At 38.6% G+C, this 17,705-nt stretch overlaps 1 pseudogene; it reads right to left on the bottom strand.

Annotated features, from left to right (window-relative positions):
- The window catches only part of LOC130682317 (putative bifunctional UDP-N-acetylglucosamine transferase and deubiquitinase ALG13), a 77,510-nt pseudogene extending 67,065 nt beyond the window's left edge, over window positions 1-10,445 (bottom strand).
- Between the last annotated feature and the right edge of the window lie 7,260 nt (window positions 10,446-17,705).

The raw sequence follows: 17,705 nt of genomic DNA, 5'->3' as shown, positions 1-17,705 counted from the left end.
TCTTTTTTAATGTACCAACATATAATTAAAGCTAATTCAACATTTAGAATGAAAATAATCATCAAAAGTGACTGGGAAAAACTGATTTACATAAACCAATTAGGAAGGTGAGAATTTATTCTCTTTAGAAATGTCTGTTAACCAATAATAATCTCAACTACCCAGGGAGAGATATGTCCATTATCTGAAGCCCACATAATTTTGATTAACTAGTTTCTCCCCTGACTCACAATGCTTTCTAGAATGGCTTCTATTATTATAAAACCAACCTGACATTTCCTCTTCTCCATCATTATAGGGAATTGGACACCAACAACTGCTCTTGAAATAATCAATAAATCTGTCTCCTCTCCATGAGAATAGGAATCTGTTTTGTTCAGTGATGTATGCTAAGTGCCTATAATAATGCCCAGCAGATAGTAGGCATGCAATAAATATTTAATGATAAACATGTGTTCATTTTTATTTTAAATTGCCTAAGAGAAACATAGAATTAAAAGAAAAGCTCAATATGTTCTAGTCAGTTTCTTCTAAGATTCATTTCTCTTAATTTCAATTTATTTTAACTTAAAAATTATCAATTTTGTAATACTGCACTGAGGTCTTTACTTTTTACAACATCAAATTAGTATAGCTTTTAAACTCAAACAATTGGAAATTACTGACCTGACCCTTTGTCAAGCTTCTATTGTCTCAAGAAGCATTACTAAGGAAAATAAACAGCAATTTTCTTCATCCTTCTATTGTGATGTTGATCAGTTCTTGCAGAATTCTAATATACTTCTAGAAAATAATACTCCGTACCATAAAGTAATGCCTTTGCTTAAAATATTCCAACGGCTTCTCATTAAACAGAATAAAATCAGAACTCATACGAGCTGTCCCCACTCAGTCTCATTTTACACTACATTCTTCCTTGTTCACTATACTTCTTTCACACTAAATTTCCCTCTGTTCCTCAAATGCACCAAACTCCACGTTCATTCCTAACTTAGGGCCTTTTGCAATTGCTGCTGTTCTTTCTGCCTCTAGCTTCCCATTACTACTTCTTCCTTGTCACTGAGGTATCACCTCAAACGTTATACACCCAAGTCATGGCTGCCCTGAATTTATATAATTAGTCTTCACCCACCACACCCATTCCATCATCCTGCCTTATTTTCTTCATAACACATTTCACCATGTGAAACTATCTTGATGACTTATTTATGAACTGTTTACTAACTCCCACAACTAGAACATAAGCACCATGAAAGAAGGGACTTTTTCTCTTGTATTTCCCCTGTATCCATAGCACCTAAGGTAATGGCTGCCACTTACTAGGTTTAGTCGTATTAATGAATGAGTAAAAACTTAATTTAGGGATTCCAATGCATTTACTGAAGGCAAAACTTCAATTAATAAGCAAATGCATTCCTTGGATAAAGAAAATCTAAACAAATTAAAAAACTATATTCTTGTGACTTGCATGTCCAGATGAATATACATACATGTGTGTGCACACACACACACACAGATACTCACATGCAATGAAATTATACTTGAAAGAAATACAACACAGAAATGACAGTTGAAGTGGGAAAAGGTAGGAGGTCAAAAAGACAGAAAGGTTAGGCAGGTAGGCAAGGGCTAGGGAGACATTAAATAGGTCAAATCATCAGTCTCTAGCATACCTGCAGGTAAAATACAAGAGATGTCTGTCTTTGTAGAACTGCTTTGCCAATTCCAGCTGATGACTGCTTATCAATTTTTCATTTACAACCACTACAAGTGGCTTTCCGTTTTCAAGAGTCTCCAAACAACTTTCCGCACCTACACAAATAAATCAAATGTGTTAATACAGTTTTTAAAAAAATTAAGGTGTTGCACCAAGCATTACAGCTAGGACTCAAAAGATAAAAAACTTGAAGAAGAGCTATTTTGAGGGTTAAAGATGGCGGCGTGAGAGGAGAGACAGAGACTTCCTCCTAAAAATGAATACAATGAGAAAATTTAATTGGCGCAACTAATTCTGAGAGAGCAACAGGAAAGAGGACGATGTCAGACTGCATACAGCTAGAGAAAAGAGCAGACCTCATGGAACAGGGTAAAGTACCAGAGATGTGGCTCAGTGGGACCCGAGCCCTTCCCCCACCCCAGCTAACTGGCTGGAGGAAGAGAAACGGAGCAGGGAGGGAGTGGAAGGCTTGGGACTGCTGAATACCTAGCTCCAGAGATCTACTCTGGGAGCACAAACCTACATTTCATGGTGCTTTCATAAGACTCGCATGACTAACGGGTTGGAAAGTTAATACAGACAGAGTTCCTGGGGAGACTGGGATTCCGGCCACTTGTGGAAAGCAGGGATCCATATCCGGCTGCTATGGGACAAAAACTTATGTCTGTGTGCCCGGCCCACTGGCTCAGGCGGTGGAGACAGGCACAGCAGCCGGGAAGCGGGGAACAGCTCTTTCCTCCCCCAAGGCATCAGTACTGCTCCCCTGCGACCCCCGACATTGCTTCAGAAGCTGAGCAGATCCAGAATAGAGCTTCTGTACACTAGAGGGAACCATATACAAACATGAATGTCAAAGGAACCTTGTCCAGAGTAAAATTATTAATACAACTCCCAAGAAAGATTTAAATGACATGGACCTTGAGACTCTTCCTGAAAGGGAGTTCAAAATAAAAATTAGCAACATTCTAATGGAGGTATGGAAAGACATCCAAGAACTAAGGAACAAATTCAGGGCAGAGATCGAATTGTAGAAGAGACCGATGGAGGGTATTAAAAGCAGGTTGGATACAGTGGAGGAGACAACAAATGAAATAGAAACTAGAGAAGAGGAATACAAAGAAGCTGAGGCATAGAGAGAAAAAAGGCTCTCTAAAAATGAAAGAATATTGAGAGAACTGTGTGACCAATTCAAGCCGAACAATATATGCATTACAGGGATACCAGAAGAAGAAGAGATAGAGAAAGGGTTAGAAAGTATCTTTGAGGAGGTAGTTAATGAAAACTTCCCCAATCTGGGGAAGGAGATCGTCTCTCAGGCCATGGAGATCCACAGATCTCCCAACACAAGGGACCCAAGGAAGACAACACCAAGACACATAGTAATTAAAATGGAAAAGATCAAGGATAAGGACAGACTGTTAAAAGCAGCCAGAGGCAGAAATAAGATCACATACACAGGAAAGCCCTTCAGACTAACATTAGCCTTCTCAGCAGAAACCTTACAGGCCAGAAGGGAGTGGCATGATGTATTACATGCCATGAAGCAGAAGGGCCTGGAACCAAGATTCCTTTATCTGGCAAGATTATCATTTAAATTTGAAGGAGGGATTAAACAATTTCCTGATATGGAAAAGCTGAGAGAGTTTACCTCCCACAAACCATCTCTGCAGCCTATTTTGGAGGGAATGCTATAGATGGAAGTGTTCCTAGGGCTGGATAGCTTGTCACCTGAGGGAGTAAAACAATGGAAGGGAGTGTGAGGCAGCTGATTTCAAGGCAAATGAAAAAAATTAAATTGATTATCCCCAAAGTCAATCAAGGGATAGACAAAAAGTACAGAATTTGATACCTAATATATAAAAAATGAAGGAGGAAGAAAAAGGAGAAATAGAAAAGATACCTAATATATAAAAAATGAAGGAGTAAGAAAAAGAAGGAGAAATAGAAAAGAACCTTTAGATTGTGTTTGTAACAGCATACTAAGTGAGTTAAGTTAGACTCTTAGATAGTAAGGAAAGTAACCTGGAACCATTGGTAACCATGAATCTAAAGCCTGAAATGGCAATAAGTACATACCTATCATTAACCACCCAAAATGTAAATGGACTGAATGAACCAATCAAAAGATACAGAGTCAGTGAATGGAAAAAAAACAAGACCCATCTACATGCTGCTTACAAGAGACTCACCTCAAACCCAAAGACATGCACAGACTAAAAGCCAAGGGAGGGAAAAAGATATTTCATGCAAACAATGGGAGAGAAAAGCAGGTGTTGCAGTACTAGTATCAGACAAAATAGACTTCAAAACAAAGAAAGTAACAAGAGATAAAGAAGGACATTACATAATGATAAAGGGCTCAGTCCAACAAGAGGATATAACCATTACAAATATATATGCACCCAACACAGGAGCACCAGCATATGTGAAACAAATACTAACAGAACTAAAGGAGGAAATAGAATGCAATGCATTCATTTTAGGAGACTTCAACACAACATTCACTCCAAAGGACAGATCCACCAGACAGAAAAGTAAGGATACAGAGGCACTGAACAACACACTAGAATAGATGGACCTAATAGATACCTATAGAACTCTACACCCAAAGCAACAGGATACACATTCTTCTCACGTGCACATGAAACATTCTCCAGAGTAGACCACATAGTAGGGAACAAAAAGAGCCTCAGTAAATTCAAAAAGACTGAAATTCTACCAACCAACTTTTCAGACCACAAAGTTATAGAACTAGAAATAACTTGTACAGAGAAAGCAAAAAGGCTCACAAACACATGGAGGCTTAACAACACACTTCTAAACACTCAATGGATAATTGACCAAATTAAAATGGAGATCTAGCAATAAATGGAAATAAATGAAAACAACACAAAGCCCCAAATTCTGTGGGATGCAGCAAGAGCAGTCTAAAGAGGAAATTATGCAGCGATCCAGGCATAATTTTAAAAGGAAGAACAAACCCAAACGAATAGTCTAACGTCACAATTATCAAAATTGGAAAAAGAAGAGCAAATGAGGCACATAATAAAGATCATGAGGGACATAATAAAGATCAGAGAAGAAATAAACAAAATTGAGAAGAATAAAGCAATAGAAAAAATCAATGAAACCAAGAGCTGGTTCTCTGAGAAAATAAACAAAATAGATAAGCCTCTAGCCAGACTTACTAAGAGAAAAAGAGAATCAACACACATCAACAGAATCAGAAATGAGAAAGGAAACATCACGACGGACCCAACAGAAATACAAAGAATTATTAGAGACTACTATGAAAACCTATATGCTAACAAGCTGAAAAACCTAGAAGAAATGGACAACTTCCTAGAAAAATACAACCTTCCAAGACTGAACAAGGAAGAAATACAAAATCTAAACAAACCAATTACCAGCAAAGAAATTGAAGCAGTAATCAAAAAACTACCCAAGAAATTAAACCCCGGGCAAGATGTATTTACCTTGGATTTTTATCAGAAATACAGAGTAGATATAATACCCATTCTCCTTAAAGTTTTCCAAAAAATAGAAGAGGAGGGAATACTCCCAAACTCATTCTATGAAGCCAGCATCACCCTAATACCAAAACCAGGCAAAGAACCCACCAAAACAGAAAATTACAGACCAATATCCCTAATGAACGTAGATGCAAAAATACTCAACAGAATATTAGCAAACCGAATTCAAAAATATATCAAAAGGATCATACACCATGACCAAGTGGGATTCATCCCAGGGATGCAAGGATGGTACAACATTCGAAAATCCATTCGCATCATCAACCACATAAACAAAAAGAAAGACAAAAACATATGATCATTCCCGTAGATGCTGAAAAAGCATTCAAAAAAATTCAACATCCATTCATGATAAAAACCATCAGCAAAATGGGTATACAAGGCAAGTACCTCAACTTAATAAAGGACATATATGGTAAACCCACAGCCAACATCATACTGAACAGCGAGAAGCTGAAAGCCTTTCCTCTGAGATCGGGAACAAGACAGGGATGCCCACTCTCCCCACTGTTATTTAACATAGTACTGGAGGTCACAGCCACAGCAATTAGACAACACAAAGAAATAAAAGGAATCCAGATTGGTAAAGAAGAAGTTAAACTGTCTCTATTTGAAGATGACATGATATTGTACATAAAAATCCCTGAAGACTCCACTCCAAAACTACTAGAACTGACACTGGAATAGAGCAAAGTTGCAGGATACAAAGTTAACACACAGAAATCTGTGACTTTCCTATACACTAACAATGAACCAATAGAAAGAGAAATCAGGAAACAATTCCATTCACAATTGCATCAAAAAGAATAAAATACCTGGGAATAAACCTAACCGAAGAAGTGAAAGACCTATACCCTGAAAACAACAAGTCACTCTTAAGAGAAATTGAAGGAGACACTAACACATGGAAATTCATCCCATGCTCATGGCTAGGAATAATTAATATAGTCAAAATGACCATCCTGCCAAAAGCAATATACAGATTTGAAGCAATCCCTATCAAATTACCAAAAACATTTTTTAACAAACTGGAACAAATAGTTCAAAAATTCATATGGAACGAACAAAGACCCTGAATAGCCAAAGCAATTCTGAGAAAGAAAAATAAAGTGAGGGGGATCTCACTCTTCAACTTCAAGCTCTACTACAAAGCCATATTAATCAAGACAATTTGGTACAGGCACAAGAACAGAGCCATAGACCAGTAGAACAGATTACAGACTCCAGACATTAACCCAAACAAATATGGTCAATTAATATTCAATAAATGAGGCATGGACATATAATGGCGAAATGACAGTCTCTTCAACAGATGGTGCTGGCAAAACTGGACAGCTTCATGTAAGAGAATGAAACTGGATCACTGTCTAACCCCATACACAAAAGTACATTCAAAATGGATCAGAGACCTGAATGTAAGTCACAAAACCATAAAACTCTTTAAAAAAACATAGGCAAAAATCTCTTGGACATAAACATTAGCAACTTCTTCATGAACATATCTCCCTGGGCAAGGGGAAAAAAAGCAAATGAACAAGTGGGACTATACGAAGCTGAAAAGCTTCTGTACAGCAAGGGCACCATTAATAGAACAAAAGGTACCCTACAGTATGGGAGAATATATTCACAAATGACAGATCCAATAAAGGCTTGATATCCAAATATATAGAGCTCACGCACCTCAATAAACAAAAAGCAAATAATCCAATTAAAAAATGGGGAGAGGAGCTGAGCCAGACAGTTCTCCAAGGAAGAAATTCATATGGCCAACAGACATGGAAAGATGCTCCACATCACTAGTTGTCAGAGAAATGCAAATTAAAACCACAATGAGATATCACCTCACACCAGTAAGGATGGCTACCAACTTAAAGACAAACAACAACAAATGTTGGCAAGGTTCTGTAGAACGGGGAACTGTCCTACACTGATGGTGGGAATGTAAATTAGTTCAACCATTGTGGAAAGCTGTATGGAGGCTCCTCAAAATGCTCAAAATAGACTTACCATTTGACCCAGGAATTCCAATTCTAGGATTTTACCTGAAGAATGCATCACTCCTGTTTGAAAAAGACAGACACACCCCTATGTTTATCGCAGCAATAGTTACAATAGCCAAGAAATGGGAGCAACCTAAGTGTCCATCAGTAGATGAATGGATAAAGATGTGGTACATATTCACAATTGAGTATTATTCAGCCATAAGAAGAAAACAAATCCTACAATTGCAACAACATGGATGGAGCTAGAGAGTATTATGCTCAGTGAAATAAGCCAGGCAGAGAAAGACAAATACCAAATGATTTCACTCCTCTGTGGAGTATAAGAACAAAGGAATACCTGAAGGAACAAAACAGCAGCAGAATCACAGAACCCATGAATGGACTAACAGTTAGCAAAGGGAAAGAGACTGGGGAGAATGGGAGGGTAGGGAGGAATAAGGTCAGGGAAGAAGAAAGGGGGTATTATGATTAGCATGTATAATGTAGGGGGTGGGGGAAAGGGGAGGGCTGTACAACACAGAGAACACAAGTAGTGATTCTATAACATGTTACTATGCTGATGGAAAGTGGCTGTAATGGGGGTTTGTGCAGGGGGCTTGGGGTAGGGGAGAGCCTAGTAAACATAATGTCCTTCATGTAATTGTAGATTGATGATAACAAAATTAAAAAGTAAAAAAAAAAACATTTACAACACTACAATCCCGGCCTTTTAATTATATACCTTTAAAATGACAAAAATGTAATCATCAGTTGCTCTCTAATGAAGTGTTATAAAACTGACTTGGAAAACATTCTTTACCACTGATGACCCATGACTGAGTGCTTTGCCACCTGCCCTCTAGTACTAAGCCCTAAGTATGAGTCTTGAATCTACATCAGTCTCAGGTTCAACACACTGTACATGAAACTGAATGTACTTCCATTCAAACGCAAGTAGATATAGCAAGCGTTCAATAGGAAGACACACCAATAAAGAAAAATTTTTAACACTTTTTATGATTCTGCCTGTGAGGTACCACCCTAAAAATAGTCAAGAACAAATCTCCACTAATGTTCGTATATACAATACTTGGGTCAATTCAACTTTGAAATCTAAAATCATTTAGCTATTTTAAGTGGGAGCAAAGAGACTGATAAGTAACTAGGCAAAATCTTTAGGTGATGCTAGGGTAGTAGTTAAAACAAACTCTAGCAGCAGACTGTTTACCATTTACTGACTAGACAAGTTACTTAACCTCTGTGTCTCAGTTTCTTCCTGTGAATTGCACACACTAGAGTTCATAGGACTGTTTGGGAGAATTCAACAAGTTATATACACAAATCATGCAAAACCATACCAAAATCTATTACTATCGTATACATTTCTAATCACCAAATCTGGTAGTAATGTCTATTTTGAAAGACCTCTCTTCAAACTAGGCTTTTTAAAAACCAAGAAACTTACTCCCTCACTTTTCCAGCAGTCAAAACAGCAATCCTCCCCAAAAGCAGTTCTTTTGAAGGTACTGGCAATCTAACTACAACAGGATGGTTCTCTAAGAAGCTAGCAATGAGTTACACAGTATGTGATCGTTAAAGAACATTTTTGAAAGCATTCATTTCACACTCACTTTTAACAAATATGTAAAAAATCTTTCTAAGCTAATTTCTCCATGATCAATCCAACCAACTGGCTGGCTGAACACTCCTGCTTAAGCCCAAACAGTAATTTCAAGTTTCACAACTCTTTGCATGTGTTATCAGGTAAATTATTTTTTCCCTCTGTGTTAAGGGTTTCTTAAAGTTGGGTTGGTGATTTAATTTTTTTCAGCCTTCTGTCACCCAGAAATAAATTATCTCCACAAATGTTCTCAATTGTTATATTTGAGCATTACATTCAAAAGGGCTAGAGTTACTCTAGTGATTTTACTGTACCTCAAAAGGTTCAGATTTGTGACTGTCTACCAAAACCGAACTCTTTGAGATTCTAAAACACTTGACCTGCATGACTAATAACAAGATCTGCCTTCCCAAGGTCTTCTGTCAAGGAATTCTTGTACCTGTAAACATCCAGAGTAAATGACTCCGTACTGAATGGCTCAGGTACCACCTTTCCTCTACCTATTTGCAGGACAAGCCGGTTGTAACCAAGTCTCTTGATTATCTAAATAGAGAAAACTGAAAAAAACGGGCTTTTTCAACAGGCCACTGTGAAAAACAGCAGTAACAACAAACCCTATGGTCGGTGTTCAGGCCAGAGCACGGGCTGTCCAAAAGAATGACCGAATAAAGTAAGTTTTCCAAAACGACTTTTCCCTGTACTGGGCCCAGCAAGTTAGCTCACTTGGCCGGAATGGACGTAAGCGACCTGGCTGACCAAGCCGTGAAAGAACTGGCCACTCGAGGGGCATGAGATCAGGCAAGGACTCTGAAAAGGGTGTCGAAAACTAGTGAGGAGACCAAGAAATTGGCCCGCTCGGCCTCCCGGATGGGGCTGCGCGAACTATTAGCCCTGAGGAGAAGGCGCGCTCAGGACTCACCGCGCGCCCAAAAACGCCTGCCGCGAGGGCGCCTCAGGCGGGCCGGGCGCGGGCGCTGCTCCAGCACGGCGGGGCTGAGCCGAGACGACGCGCCTGGCAGGCCCAGCGGAGCGCGCGGAGGCGGCCACTGTCCACCACGCGGCCCAAAGCGAGCCAGTGGAGCCGGCGAGAGCAGCCCCGGCCCTCAGGAAGAAGGGGCGAAGTTATTGGGCAGAGAGGCGGAGGCGGAGAATCTGAGGAAAAAAGCCAGGGGCAGGAGAAGGCGCCGGAAAAGGGTGGGGGAGCGATCTGAGGAGGCAGAGGGCCCTGAGGGCCGGGTGGGCCGCAAGAGGGCCCAGCCGGGCGCGGGGAAGAGCTAGCGAAGCGGGCGGTGGCACCTGAGTGAGCGCTGCGATCAGGCCGAGGTTACCGAGGCTAGCGGTGGCAAGCTACAAGCGGCGAGCTCAGCGAACAACGCCGCTGCCCGCCTGCTCGCCTCCTCAACTCACTGGCCGACTGGCGTGCGCCGATACGCACGCGATGAGGTCGTCAAAGCTGATGGTCCCTACAGTAACAAACACTTCGTCGCGCAGGCTCGTTCCCCCGAACCGCAACGACCGGATATGACGTACAGAATCCAGGAGCGCAGGGGCCGCGGGGGGTGCGGGAGGCGGAAGTCCGCCACGGCCGCCATAGGGCGTTGGAAATCAGATCTTTGGGGCGGGGAGGGTGGAGTCAAAGACTATTTATGGCCCACCAGCCGGCCACTGATGATAACCCTCTGCGTGTATAAGTCACGGCAGCCTCACCAGGAGGAGAAGGAGGAGGGAACTGACAGACTTAATTTAGCTCTTAAAACGTCGTGGTTAAGCAAGAACAGTGAAGCCTCATACCCTATCCTAAGAGTTCACATAATTGGTTGGATACCACAAATCTTTTCAATGATGCTGAGGTTTGGGATTCTTTATTTGTGAACATGTTTCGCCCATATACATTTGAGTGATGGTTTTGCCTCAAGTCTGTTGACTGCAATCCAAAAATAATGCCATTTCAAAGTAATTGGCAATGGTCTCTTACAAATGTGATTCTCAAGAAGTCAGAGCGCTTATGGGGTCCCTGGGAAGCTGCAGAGTCAAACTCCATTAACAAGTTTTGTGTGTAAAATAAGAGGCATTAAGGCCTGAAACCTACATCTATCATTCATTGAACCCATCCATTGAACCATTTAAAATGTAAAGATATGTTAAAGTATGATGAAATTTAAAGTTATACATTAGCCTGAATAAACAGCACAGATAATTACACTCAGGTAGCCAAGTACAGGAGAGGTGATTTATCAAGACTTCTCCTCCCAGCATTAGATCATCAGGTGCTCTTTTTCATTCTAATGTCTTCTTTCTTTCCTGATTAAAATCTCCCTTTAAACCATATTTATGCTTTGTCCTGCCTGATGATATACAGGAAGAAAGCTGTGAGAAGAAATTATTTTGAAAGAGAAAGAGGATTGGAGGTGAATTAGGGCTAAAACATATGCTGAAAAAACCTAGTCTATTTCTGCTGGATTCTTTATATCTTGTAGCTTGTTTAATTGCATTTTTGAGGAGTGGTATTTTGCTATCCTTTTCTTGATGCCAAATTTCAAGAACGAATGATGCAGTGCAGCTAAAGTTCATAATGACAAATGTAGAAAGGCTGTGGTTAAATAGTAAAACATAAGCATACTTATGTTTTCTGCCCAATAAGAGTAATAAACCACGAGTACTTATTAAACTATAAAGACAACAAATATTCCAAAGTATTCTGAAACTCAGAAAGGCCTTTACCTCTTGTGTCTGTAAGATTTTTTCATATATCTGAAAAGCATTAAAAGAGCACTGTTTAAATTAGCTCATAGAGTGAATAAACATATATATAAATCGAATAGGCTTTAACTTCCAGAAAATAAGAAAACTGAACTTATAATTTAAATGTGCCAAAGTTAAAACATCTTGCACAAGCTGATCCACAAATGTTTTAAGAATCCAAGATTACATAATTAATGGAAAATTTTAGCAAGTCTTTTCTCTATTAGTGTTAAATATAATACAAGCATGCACTTTATTTTACTTGTGTGTTTTTAATAAACTCATACATGCTTACTGATCAAATAAATTAATGTCACTTTGAAAATGTTTATAATTATGAAAAATAGAAATTTGTTTTCAACTACATTAAATCAGTATTCTGACAAACTTTATTTCAACAACAACTGTTTTATATTATACCAGCTTGAGAATAATTTCCAAAATCTTTAAGCAACTAAAAGTTGTGACCTGACATTAAACTGAGTAAATTAATAGTTAATCATTGCACAGCTACTTTATAAGTAAAATTTTGAAACACTGGTTTATACAAAGCATAATGCTAAATTGACATCCTTTTGCTTCATACTTTGAAATGCTATAAAGAAGCTATATCTTGGAGTTGAGGAATGTGTTCATTTTCACCATTATAAGAAGTTATGAAAAAGATTTGATAGTTATAGAAAATTCTGTCACGTACATTCTAAAGCTCTGCTAGAATGTTAAAATGCTTGCGTAAATCAGACAGTTCTCAATTGTCTACTCTGCACTTTTCTAATAAAGGTTAGTGTAACTCCGGGGAGAGGATATCCAGGGGCAAAATACCTAGCTGAAACCGAAATCAGTCAAAGGGAGAAATGAAGTTTAAAACCTATTTATTGTTTACAAACAGCGGTCAGGGTTTGTTTCTCTCCTGCTCCGTCAGAAGCAAGCAAATACCCGTCCTCTCCAGCCTCTCAGGTTCAGATAAGCCCTGGGTTGCCCACGTAATTATCCATTAATATGGAGATGAATTACCTCTCTCCACCCCTTAGGAACACCTGTTGATATGGAAATGCACTAAAGCCAGGGGAGAGATTCTGGAAATCCTGCAATTTTACCCACAGTTAGTCACATTGGTTAAAATTGAGAATTAATATAGGTGGTTGAGGGTCTTCAAGCAGTAACAGTGACAGAGAAGTACAACAGTATATGTGTATGTACTTTGGTTTTTCAAGGAAAAAGAATACTTTTTTTTTCTAAAGCAGAGTTTTGGTTTCCAGACTCCTTTATACTCTTAAAAATTGTTGAGAACCTCAAAGAGCTCTTGGTTATGTGGATTATAATGTGAATTATAACTATTGATAATTACAATATGATATTAAAAATGAGAAAGTTTAAAAATATTGATTCATTGGAAAGTAGCAATGATGAACACATTGCATGTTAATCTAAATGACCTAATTTTTATGAAAAACAACTATATTATTTAAACCAGAATTTCTCTGAAAAGAATAGCATTGTTTCACATTTTTTGCAAATCTCTTTACTATCTGAGCTCACAGAAGAGAAATGGATCCTTTTATCTTCTTCTACACTTAATCTATTGCATTATCATAGCCTCTGGGAAATACAGTACGCTCATGAGAGGATGAGAGTCGAAAAGACAAATTACATTTTAGTATTATAATGAAAATCATTTTGACCTCACAGATCCTCTAAAAGAATACAAGAGAGTATGAAAAAGGACATTTTAGAAAGTGAATTTTATTTGCTTTGGTTTATAATACCTGAGGCTGAAACAAAGCTATAAAATATATTAGTGTTTACAGTACTCCCTCAGTTTAAAAAGTCTTGTTTCCTTTATTTAGTAATGAATTTTTCCTCCTACAGTATGAAAGGTCATTCTTTAAGTGTAATCTTGCCTAGATAGAGATTCTATGTCTTACAAGACTAATTTTCTATGATTTAAGTTGCCTTTAAATATACAAACAAAACAGAATGAACATATCAGTAGTAGACTTATAGACACTGAGAAGTGGCTGGTGGTTATCATGGGAGAGGGGTTGGGGTAAGTGGGTAGGGTGAGGGTGTTAGGCTGGAGGAAGGAAAAAGAAGGACATGCAAACAGAACAGGGAGATGGCATAGGGGGAGAACAGACCAGACCCCAAGGTCCGTGCCTTATATGGAAAGGGGACAGCACTTCCTGAATTCCATCCTTCTGAAGTGCCAACTAAGACCGGGATGTTAGCCTCCTCCCTCTGGGAAGGAAAAAAGTTTCTACTTGTCTATTATGTCACCTTTAGCCAATCATACCTCTCCACACCCCATAGGATAGTTTGCCCACTCCTCCCCCTCCTAATCCCTTATAAACCCCCACCTCCCTGACCAGGTGTGACTTCCCTGGCCTGTGACAGGAAGGCCACGGAACCTCGCCTGGGGATATTCAAATAAAGTACCTGGCCCTTTGTTGCCTCTCTCTGCCTGCTTACTTCGGCTAAAATTTATCTTACAAGGGGGATAAGGGGACATCAAATCTCAGTTGTAATATAAGTTGGTCATGGGGATGGAAGTGCAGCATGGAGAATGTAGTCAGTGGTTCTGTAACATCTTTCAATGTTAATAACTGCATTAGTTGGGGTGAGGATTTAATGTGTGTAACTATTGAATCACTGAGTTTTATACTTGAAACCAATATAATATTGAATATCAACTATACTTCAATAAAAAATTAAAATTAAAAAGTTGCCTTTATCATGTCTTTAATAATTTAAGGGGAAAAAACCCCAGAGCACAGAGGCTCTTCACTTACAATAGTGTTTTATTCTGTTTCTTTTCAAATCTTTATTTGTACAGTAATCCCCATCTAATCCATGGTTTCACTTCCTATAGTTTGTTACCCACTGCTTACTATAGTCCAGAAGCAGATTATCCTGCTGACATATCTTTAAGAAACTAGGTAACCTAGCCTGAACTTTTAAAATACCGTTGAAATAAAAATATTGATTAGTAAAACATAGAGGAAAAAATCTTTTTGTCCCTTTATCTTTCTAGGTTCTCCTCCTGGAACCTTGCAAATTTAGACTGGCAAAAGACAGATCAACAAGAGAAAAGCAAACAGAAGTTTATTAATATGTGCATTATGCCTACATTGTTCTCATCACTTCATCTCATCATGTAGGAATTTTATCATCTCACTTATTGCAAGAAGGGTGAGTACAGTACAATAAGATATTGTGAGAGGGACCACATTCACATAATTTTATTACAGTACATTGCTGTAATTGTTAATTATTCTTAATCTGTACTGTGACTAATTTATAAGTTAAACTTTATCATGGATATGTAAATACAGGAAGAAACAGTATATATAGGGTTTAGTACTGTCGAGAGTTTCTGGCACCCACTTGAGGTTTAGGAATCCCCCACCAGTAAGGGGGACTGCTGTGCTTTGATTAAATTGGTTTTTCACTCATGAGCCTGTCTAATAAAGTGCTCAAATCTCTGGAAACTCTTGATTTTGCCTTCCCTAAATCAGTTCCTAAATTTAGAACAAATAAAAATTTCAGGGTATACTTTATACCTAAAATGAAATTTTATACGTAAAACCATGAATACTTCTCAGAGGGCCTCTGGAATCACTGAGATTTGCTATCCTTATAAAGAGAGATATTGGGAAAGAATTATGTTTGTTTAATGTATTACTATTATCAAGTTGCATGGGAAGAGCTATCAGATCAAGAGACATTCAACCTCCCCTAAATTAAGTTTATTTTGATAAAATATTATTACATAAACATTTCAGAAATTATATGCTTTATGGGAAGTCCCTGATGACTTGTCAGTGCCCTCCCTGTCCTTCAGATGTAATACAGTTTTGCCTTCAGGGGTAACCCTCACCTCATCAAAACTCTTAAGAAACTGTTATATACTGTACTCCAATACTGAGTTTAACTTCTATTAAAATAGCATTGGAAATAGTAATAAATTAACTATAGTCATTAAATCTGTTAATGTTATTGTTTACTCTAAAACTTACCTGATGCTTCTACCATAAACTACTAGAATTTGTATCTTCAACAAAGAACAGTTTCAGAACCTCATAGAAAAGAGCCATACCAAGTACTTCAAGGGATTGGAACTTCAAAGAATAGACTTGGGGTTCAGGGTTCTGAAACTATTTTGTTAGGAAGGAAAGGACTCAGCTTGGTGTCGCTGGGAAATCAGATATAGTGAGATGAGAAACCAAAGTTAAGAAAGCAAAGTTTCAGTGCACTCTGAATAGAGTAACAGAGCAGGCCTGCCTATGGTGAGACAGGCCAGGATGCTCATTCTGAGGCTTCTTTTATGTGGTTTTGGCAGGGCAGAGAGGTCCTTCCTTGAGAGCTGTTGGCTCTCTAAGGTTGTTCTGATTGGTGAAATGGGGGCTGTGCTGTTTCTGTGCTTGTGATGTTTCTTATCTGGGGGGACCCTGGACATTTCCTGAGTCACTCTTGGACCCTATGGCTTCATCTAATTAACTCTCTGAGTCCTTTTTTCTTTCTGGTTCTATTTGATCAACTCCCTGCGTCATCTTTGGGGGGCCATTTCTCCTTTGCAACCTGCTCATTTCTGTCTTTCTGCCTAACAATATCACTTAGATAACGTTCAGAGCATACCAGTGAACTGAGGCAACATTTCCAGGGCTCTTTCAAAATCCAATAAAAGACACAAACCACTATAGAATCAGATAACCAGGCAGAAAGTTGCATGTTGTAAAACATTTGTTTTTAATCTCTGCTTTGTGGGTCCATTATATTCTTGAAAAGTTGCCAAAACTTGCCTCTCCCTTTCCTCCCCCTCTTCACAAATGTTTCAGGGACACCAAAATAATAATTTCTTGGTTACACAACTCAAATATTGGATTAAAATAATACTACAAAATTATGAGTCAATTTTGGGAGAACCATAAAAAAAATGGTTTAATTTTAAAGGGTAACAAAATACCCCACCCCAAAATATGGTGCTTTGAGGTAAGGATTATTTTAAGCTGAAGGCTATTGGGAAAAAGCAGATACATGAGAAAAACACTCTGCTTACCTTTATTTGCCTAGAATTAATCATAAAGGTGTACCCTCCACTCTACCAGGAAGGAAGAAGATAACCACCAGAGATAATTCTACATAGGAATACCATAGTAATCTACATATCTACATAGCAAACTTTACTAATTAACACTTAGGATCCATTTCTCCCATTTGTTTACCTTCCAACAATTTGCCACCCAAGAAACTCACAGTCCTCTTCCTTTGTCGTGTCTCTTCTTTTCTTTTCTACAATGTAAATTTTATTTTAATGAGATTATGATGAGGTTTAGTTTGGGCAATTCTTTCCCTGAAACTTATCGTCGTCCCCTTCCCTGGCTGCACAACTATTTTTTTAAAATTTTGGTACCATTAATGTACAATTACATGAAGAATATTATGTTTACTAGGCTCCTCCCTTCACCAAGTTCCCCACAAATACCCCTTCACACTCACAGTCCATCAGTGTAGTTAGATGCCGTAAAATCCCTACTTGTCTTCTCTATGTTGCACAGCAATCCCTGTGCCCCCCCCCACTATACATGCTAATTGTAATGCCCCTTTCTTTTCCCCCAACTTTATCCCTCCCTTCCCAACCATCCTCCCCAGTCCCTCTGCCTTTGGTAACTGTTAGTCCCTTCTTGGGTTCTGTGATTCTGCTGCTGTTTTGTTCCTTCAGTTTTCCTTTGTTCTTATACTCCACATATGAGTGAAATCATTTGGTATTTGTCTTTCTCTGCCTAGCTTATTTCACAGAGCATAATACCTCTAGCTCCATCCATGCTGTTGCAAATGGTAGGATATGTTTTTTTATTATGGCTGAGTAATATGCCATTTTGTATATGTACCACCTCTTCTTCCTCCATTCATCTACTGATGGACATTTAGGTTGCTTCCATATCTTGGCTATTGTATATAGTGCAGCAATAAACATAGGGGTGCATCTGTCTTTTTCAAACTGGAGTGCTGCATTCTTATGGTAAATTCCTGGGTCATTTCTATTTTGAGCATTTTGAGGAACCTCCATACTGGTTTCCACAATGGTTGAAATAATTTACATTAGCACCAAC

This window comes from Manis pentadactyla, assembly GCF_030020395.1.
Source record: "Manis pentadactyla isolate mManPen7 chromosome Y unlocalized genomic scaffold, mManPen7.hap1 SUPER_Y_unloc_5, whole genome shotgun sequence".
Lineage (NCBI taxonomy): Eukaryota > Metazoa > Chordata > Mammalia > Pholidota > Manidae > Manis > Manis pentadactyla.
This window is presented reverse-complemented; position numbering and strand designations above follow the sequence as displayed.